Raw genomic sequence first — 8,116 nt, 5'->3', positions numbered from 1 at the left:
GGAGCAGGGCTTCTCCCTGCCTCCCAGACCTGAAGCTGAGGGCTGGCTCATTCCTCAGACTGGGCCTCAGTGCACTGTGCTGAAGACCCTGGGCAGGCCCTGAGCACTTGTGCAGGGTAAGCGGGGTCTCTAGGAGGTGGAGCATAGGGTGGGTAGAAGTGATAGGAAAGCAGAGTCGCGGGGCAGCCTAGTCCCTTGCGTGGAGGCCCTTGCATCGCTCTGTGGCCAAGTTGTCAGAGCAGAGAAGACCCTGTATTCTTGAGCATTGAACAGCGCATCAGAGAGATACGTTAATGGCCCAACTCCAGTCACTTAAATGAGCTGAAATGTTAGAGGGCCTGGCGAAGGAGTGCGGTGGCATGACAGTTTAGAGGAGGTGATTTCTGGAACCTCCCTTCCACCTGCACTGATCATTCACTGGGAAATTGAGCTCTCACTGATGTTGCAAAAATGTAATAATAAACACCTCTCAAAAGCGCAACACCTGGGATTTACAAAGCATGTACCGCTAGGAGGTCTGAGAGCTGGTTAAGGTCCAGAGAGAGCCTGGTACCTGTGGCTACCTTGTTGGCATGCCTCATGTGCTGTTTTTGGGAGGCGGTCCCAGGGCCTCCAGCCAGAGTCTGGCTTTGATGTTTCTGAACTTGGCTGTTTTTCTTTGTCTTCAAGGCTGTACGTGAGGCTTCCAACAGCAAATGAATATTACCCAGTCTGTTAGCTAGGCATCGGGCTCAGAGCCCCGGTAGGGCCCTGGTGGGTGTGGGGATTGGGAACACCCCGGATGGCCCAACGAGGCCTTAACTGGCACTGTCTTCTAGTCCCAGGTTCACAGAGGCCTGGGAAATGGATAGCTTTGGCTGAGATGTAATTGCTTGCGTGGAACAATGTGCTGTCTCTCATGGGAGATACAGAAATTAGACCTACTTAACTTGACTGACCCCTTCTCTTGAACAGGCTCCTCTTGAAAGCAACCTCTTCCACCACCAGTGAGACTGTATAAGTGGTGGTATTTACAGTAGTTGTTTGCTGGGGCTTCTTACTGATCTAGCATTAGTCACGGTAGTTAAGCTTTTAGAGATAATGAAATGTAAGCATGCCACTAGCACCTGCATTCCCTGGAACCCAGCACACTCGTGAGGAAGAATTGTTGTGGCAGGACAGCAGAGAATATGAACTGTCTGGACTCACACTCTCTGCAGATGGCAGTGCAGATGGGGTTCCAGTCGGGGGCCCCGCACCTGGCCAGCGGGACAGGGGAGCTGGGGCTTGCTGTGCTCTTCCTGCTGGGGATGTTGCCTTAACTGCTTCCTGCAGGTTTCCCTCTAGAGTTTTACAGATGCGAAAACAGAGCCTTGGAAAGTTAAAGAGCCTGTCCAGGCCACAAGGGGGCCAGAGGGGGAGCTAGGCCTCGAGCCTGGACAGCCTGACCCGGAGCTCTGGCTCTTCACCAGCTGCTCCCTGGTGGGACACCAGGCTGCCCTGTCCGCCTGTGTCCCACTAGGGGCCTCAGCTAATCACTCCACATCTATCCTGACCACCTCCCTCCTCTGCAGCCCCCTGCCACCTGAAGGCTGAAAGAGCCAGTGATTATTATTTTTTAATTAACAAGTGTTAATTATTGAGTGCCTCTGTGTGCCAGGCAGCATGCCAGGCATTGTGGTTGCTCTCAGTCATGGAGCAGGCATCTCAGCAGTCAGCAAATAACCACCAAGTAGATGTGCAGTTACCAACTGTGAGAAGGGCCGTGAAGGCAAAGTGAAGAGGGTGATGGGAGATTTGGAGATGATGGTGATATACTAATGGCGGGCATTGATTATTTACTATACTATGTGCTCCACATGGTTCAGAACACTGTGAGTGGATTATGTCCTTTTCTCCTCCTAACAAGTCTATGAAGCAGCTCAATTTCACAGGTGAGGGAATGGAGGCACAGAGAGGATCAGTAACTTGCCCACAGTCACAGAGCTAAGCAGCAGACAGGGGATTTGAATCAAGTAGTCTGACTCTCAAGTCCTTGCTGCTAACCACTAAGCTTGATTGCCTCTTAAAAAAGAGTGAATTTGGATTGCATAGGAGGTGGGGAAGATTTCTCAGAGAAAGCCATGTTGAAGGGGACTTGAGACATAAACCACCTTGGGTGTGGGGAAGCCCTGGCGACGAAAAGAGCTCGGTGCCTTTAGGGAGCCATCGGCATCCACGGGCTGAGGCTGAGAGAGCTGGCCAGCAGGGTGCGGTTCAGCGACATGAGCTCTCTGGGGCTGGTGAGGTCTCCTTATTCTGAAATCCATGGAAAGCCATGCCAGGGTTTTAAGCAGGGGAGTGTCAAGAACCAGTTTTTCTTTCCATAAATAATTCATCTGTATGGAAGGTCAGTTTGGTGAGTTGGCATTTGATATATAGGTAGAATATATCTGCGGCCATTGTAAGTCAAGGGCAGATGGGGTGCAGAACAGGCAACTGTTGGCTGGGACAGAGTCCATTTGTAGACTTTGACGAGGGAGGGGAGAGCCAGGACATATCGCACTTAGGATGGTGTAGCCCTAGTGTGGCAGGTGGGAAGAGAAGCCAGCCAGCCCTAGGAGGATGTGTGTGTGTGTGTGTGTGTGTGTGCATGCGCGCGCACCTGTGTGCGTGCCTGCGTGCGTGTGATGCCATCTGAGACAGGACAGTGGATGAATGCATTAGGCATCAGCAGGCACATTTGTATCCAAGAGAACTACAGCCTGACTGGCTTCTTTGAAAGATCATAGCCCCGAGGGAAGAAGCACACTGGTTAGCACTGACCTGTCGTTTCCTAGTCCCTTAGAGGGGGATGACTCTATACGTAGCATAGAACGAAGGGTTCTGTTGTGTTAAAAAGGCTACAGTGCGTACCTTGGTGGCTGCCATGCGATTAAAGCAGGAGGAGAGGGGGACTGAGGAAGCATCTGGTTTTGCCCAAGGTTGGGCTCTTTGGTAGGGAGGTTTCTGTTGGTGTATTATTTTATTAAGCCCAGAGTCTTAGACGATGACTGGAGTAGGTGAAGAGCTGGGAATGTACAACATACTTATCATAAAAAACACAAGTTCGTCGGTAATCTAGCTGAAGAGGGGAGAGGAAGTGAACTGACCTGCTGTAAGATGGTGAAAGTCTTCAGAGTGCTTCCTGGAGGAGGCAGGCCTTGAGCTGGGCTCTGACTCTTAGGATAGTGATCTTTAAAGCCCTGAAAGCCCCAGGAGAGGCCTGGGCCTGGGAAATGTCCTTGTTGTGTTAGGTCGTCATGAGGTCCCATGAGCTGTGGTTCAGATGACAGTGCTCAAGACCAAGTCCAGACTTCTTCTTGTGCCTCCCAGCCTTGGGGCGGCAGTCCCCACCTGTGGGTCCTGGAGTTCCTCTATGAATGTGGGACCTGGGGCAGGGGCTGTGGAGTGGGCTGGAGGACTGGCGATGTTTATGTGGTGCCCCACATAATGGGGCAACGTGGTCGACCGTCTCATCAAGAATGGGGTCAATGAAGAGCATAGAGGGCTCCAAAGACACCCCCAGCCAGAGGCACCCTGGGCTCTGCCACTGTTCCCAAGCTCTGTAGCCATTGTTGGGCTGAAGGGTGCCCACCAACACCAGCCCTCTCTTCTGTTTCCATGTCCAAGTACATAGACTGACATGTTTTTCAATCCAACAGGGGCTGTTCTTGACCTAGCGCAACTTTTTTCTTTCGTGTCTGTCCAATCCCAGCTAGCCTAGGGCTTTTCCTGGGGGCTTCCCTGTCTACTCACCACGAGCTCCACAAGGGCAGGGATCCCTGGTTTCAGGCCCTAATGTTTTCCTAGCTTGTAGAACAGGGTCTGGCATGTAGTAGGTGTGAGCCTTTGTGGAATGAGTGACTGAAACTTTCCTATCCCTCCAGTCTTGGGGCTCCTAGGACATTTTTATCTCAGTTGGCATTTATTGAGTTCATTCCTGTAGTGAGTTCAGTAGTGTCCTGCCCGCCCCATATTCACATTAACCCAGAATAGTAGCATGTGACCTTATTTGGAAACGACGTCTTTGCAGATTCAAATAGCTAAGGATCTTAAGAAGAAATTATCCTAGATTCGGGGTGAGCCCTAGATCCAAAGCCTGGTATCTTGTAGGAAGAGGAGGAGACACAGAGATACACAGGGAAGAGGTAGGCAGTGGGGGCCGATTCAAGTGATGCTTGTAAAGGCAAGGAACCCCCAGGACCGCTGGCAACCCCAGCAGCTCTGAGAGGCTGCAGTGGAGGTCCCTTCAGAGCCTCCGGAAGGAGCCTGCCTGCCAACACCTTGATTTTGAATTTCTGGCCTCTGAACTGTGAGAGAACAAATTTCTGTAGTTTCAAGTTTCCCATTTTGTGGTAGTTTGTTACAGCGGCCCTAGGACACCACACTGTCCCTATTGTCAGTATTCTGTAAGCTCTCAGTCCCTCCAGACCAAGGCCTTTGGCCAGGTCAGGGAGCAAGTCCAGGTCACCTCTGTAAGTCCAGTGCCTCGCCTGTCGGGTAACCCATCATCCTGGTTTGTCTGGGACCATCGGGTCTCCCAGGATGTGGGATTTTTAAAGCCAAAATGGGGGCAGTCCTGGGAAAACTGGGATGACTGGTCCCCTTGCTAGCAAGGTGCTTGGCACAGCCTGGTGCCTGATAGGTGGCGGCAGTTGTGTGTTGAGTGTAGGAAGAGGACTTGGCCTGGGCCAGGTGCATGTAGCGTGTGCGTGGAGTTAGATGAGTGTGGAGGCAGATGGGAGAGGACTGAAGAATTGGAGCCTTCCTCGGGGCAGTAGGGAGCCGCGTAGGTCTCTGAGGGCTGCGGGGGTTTCTCCTGGGGATGTCTCTGGGTGAATCTCTGCAGGCTCCCTCCAGGCCTGCTTGTAGGATGTCTTCCACAGCCCTCCTGGGAGGTACCTCCCACCCCCAGGCTGCAGACAGCACCTGCTGGGCCAGGGAGCTTCTTCCAAAACCAACCTGAGTGCAGAGAAAGCCTTGGTGCCCACAGTTAGCCTTCCCTCCATTTGAATATTCTGAATGGAGCTGATTGCCTAAATTGAAGGTATTATGCTATAATGATTGTTATAATTAAAACTATTATCATCTGAAAGAGACTAGAACATGGGAAACCACTGCAAAGACTTTTAAAGCTTTCAAAGCATGTTTTTGAACCAGATAAAAGCACCTTTGTGTGGAGTGTTTTAAAGAGAGGGAGTCTGTGAGTGGGCACCTGTGGGATCTGAACTGCAGCTCCGGCTGCAGCTGGGATCAGGAGCCTGGTTCTCAGTGAGGTGCTGGGGGTGGCAGGGGTGCTGGGTCAGAAGGTGGCAGCTGCCTCACTGGCCCAGACCTGAGAGCCATCTTCTCGGGGAACTTTGGGCAGAGGATGAGTTTGCTTCCAGGGCACAGGCCGGGCTGGGACTGGAGAACTCATCTGAATGTGAGGCCTGTTGAGACAGATGCATGGCTTCCCCTAGCTTCGGGAAGGACAGCGTAACTCTGGTGGGGGAGAGGGGGCTGCTCTGGGCCGGGGACGCGTGAGACCTCGGGACCTCCAGATGGCTGTAGGAGGGGACAGTGGTCCCAGAGTGGCAGGTTCAGGGAGAGCCTGAGTCTGCAGGCCCAGCCAACAGCAGGTTCTGGGCTAGGCAGTCTGGGTCCTGCTCTGCTCAGGTGGGTGAAGATCTGGGAATGCAGCCTAAGATGACCTGGGGGGTCCTGCAGAGCAGGCAGCAGCTCTCCTAAGTCAGGTCCCCTCACACCCGCCTCTACTTCCCCACCCTTGCATTGAACAAGTGAGGAAACAGGCTCAGAGAGGGAAGGGGTCGGCCACAGTCACCCAGCTGGTGAGTGGTAGGGCCAGGCTCGGGACCCCACCTCCAGGGCACTGTGTCCCCCACCGTGGGTGCCTCTGGCTTCTGATGGTGGTGTCCATGCTGATCAGCTCTTTCTCGGGTTCGTACTGTGTGTGCTTACGCTTGACGTGTATGGGTAATTCATTATATTTTTGTTTCATCTTGGTTGTACTTAAAAAAAAATTATACAATTAATACATGAAGCCATTACTTAAGAAATCAAACATTATGGATGATAATAGCTAATGCAGCACTGCTCTTAGATGTGTGTGTTTGTACGAATGTCTATAGTACATTTCATCCTTATCCAACCCTGTGAAGTAAGTGTTGTTATCCCTATTTTGTAGAAGAGGAAATGGAGGCACTCGCTGGAGGCTACACAGCGGGACTTAGGAGCAGGCAGGCGGGATCCTGGCCTCCTGGACAGAGTGCAAGTCCTCTTGAGAATGCCGCCTCCCCTCCCAAAGCAAAGACCACCGTTCCTGTTTGGTGTGTCTGCTTTCAGACTTCCTCATAAATTTTCAAATATGTAAAGGTGTTTTTTTGTGTGTGCATTTTTGAACATAAATAGTATTGTTGTTGGGCAGCTGCATCTGAGGAGGTCCCTCCCTGCCCACTAGGTGAAACTTCAACCTGGACAGGAAGGGTTCTTGACTCTGATCGAGAAAGAATTCTCCCACAGGTCAGAGGATTGGAGACAAGGGAGGAATCCATTAACACAGAGTAGCAGCGAATGGCAGCAGCCATGCAGGAAGTAGAGAGCAGGGAAGACCAGAGGGAGGAAAGGGAAGCTCCTTGGATTCCTGCTCAGCCTAAGGCAGATCCCTCACCACTTCCTGAAGCCAGGGTGACCTGCTGTACAGTGTCCGCTTGAATCTGCACAGCATGGGAACCAAGTCCCTACCACCCCAGGATTTGGGGGAGCCGCAGAGCAGTGGATGGAGCGAGATTATGTTCTAAGGACTTCCCAAAGGCAAAGACAGGAGATTTTGGACAAGCCACTGAAGAGCATGACCGTATAGCTGTAGTCCTGCCTGGGTCACTCAGGCGGCGGGAACTTGCAAGCCCAAATCAGAAAGCTCAGTAGTACCTCCCCACTCCTCCCCTCAGAAACAACAATATACTGGCCTGAAATAAAGCAGGGAGGGAGAAAAGGACTGTGGTATGACTAGAAAGCTGAATGATATGGCAAAGTGACAGAGACATTGACCACCAGAGGTGGAGGTTCTTGTCTTTATCATGGAAAAGAGTTCAGAGACAAGTGCAATCGGCTTATGCAGTAAGAAAGGTTATTTGATAAAAAACAGTACACACTCAGGCGGGAGTTTGGGCAACCTCAGAGAGGAGGCATGCTTAAGGGTTTAGGGTTTGGGGTTTTATAGGGCCTTTGGGTAGGGGTCAGCATAAGGTATGATGTCTACAGGTGATTCATAATTCCTTTGAAGTTTTATTTTAAGAATAGGGTTATTTAGGTGAATGTGTTGATTTGGATCTCAGCATTCTTTATCCACATAGGATCATTTACACTTTGCAGGTCTATTTCCTGTCCTGGTTACAAAGTTAATTGATGAAGGGTCTGGAAGAAGAGGAAGAACAGCATGTAGATTAAGTTAAAAAATAGGATGGGCCTTTTTTGCAGGCTTGGTATGTTGTACAATGGTATGAGTTTTGTCCCATTTCCCTGTTCTATCTCTGTATCATTTGGTATTTATTGTTTGCAAACTGCTTACTTCATTGAATATTTTCATGCCAACACCTTACCCTTTTAAAATGTTGCAGTATATTCCCTAGTTTATTTATTACCAAACTTATACTACTGCCATAGACTGAATGTGTCCTCCCAAAACCCTTATGTTGAAATCTAATCCCCAAGGTATTTGAAGATGGGCCTTTGGGAGGTGATTAGGTCGTGAGGGTGGAGTCCCCACAAATGAGATTAGTGCCTTTATAAAAGAGACCCTAGAGATCTCTCTTGCCCCTTCCACCATACAGGACACAGCAAATCATTTATGAATCAGGCAGCGGGCCCTCACTAGGCACCAAATCTGCCAGTGCCTTGATCTTGGACTACTAGCCTCTAGACATGTCTGCTGTTTATAAGCCACACAGTCTATGGTAATTCTGTCATAGCACCCCAAGAAGACTAAGACAATTAGTGATCATGAAGATGTAAATTAAAAAAAAAGAAGATGCAGCTTTTTCACCTGACAGTTTGGCAAAAATGGAAAAGGGATGAAAGAGAACTCTTGCCCGCTGCTGGTGGGCCTTTGGGGAGG

This window comes from Manis pentadactyla, chromosome 13 (genome assembly GCF_030020395.1).
Source record: "Manis pentadactyla isolate mManPen7 chromosome 13, mManPen7.hap1, whole genome shotgun sequence".
Classification (NCBI taxonomy): domain Eukaryota; kingdom Metazoa; phylum Chordata; class Mammalia; order Pholidota; family Manidae; genus Manis; species Manis pentadactyla.
The sequence above is the reverse complement of the archived record's forward strand: the minus strand, read 5'-3'. Positions refer to the sequence as shown.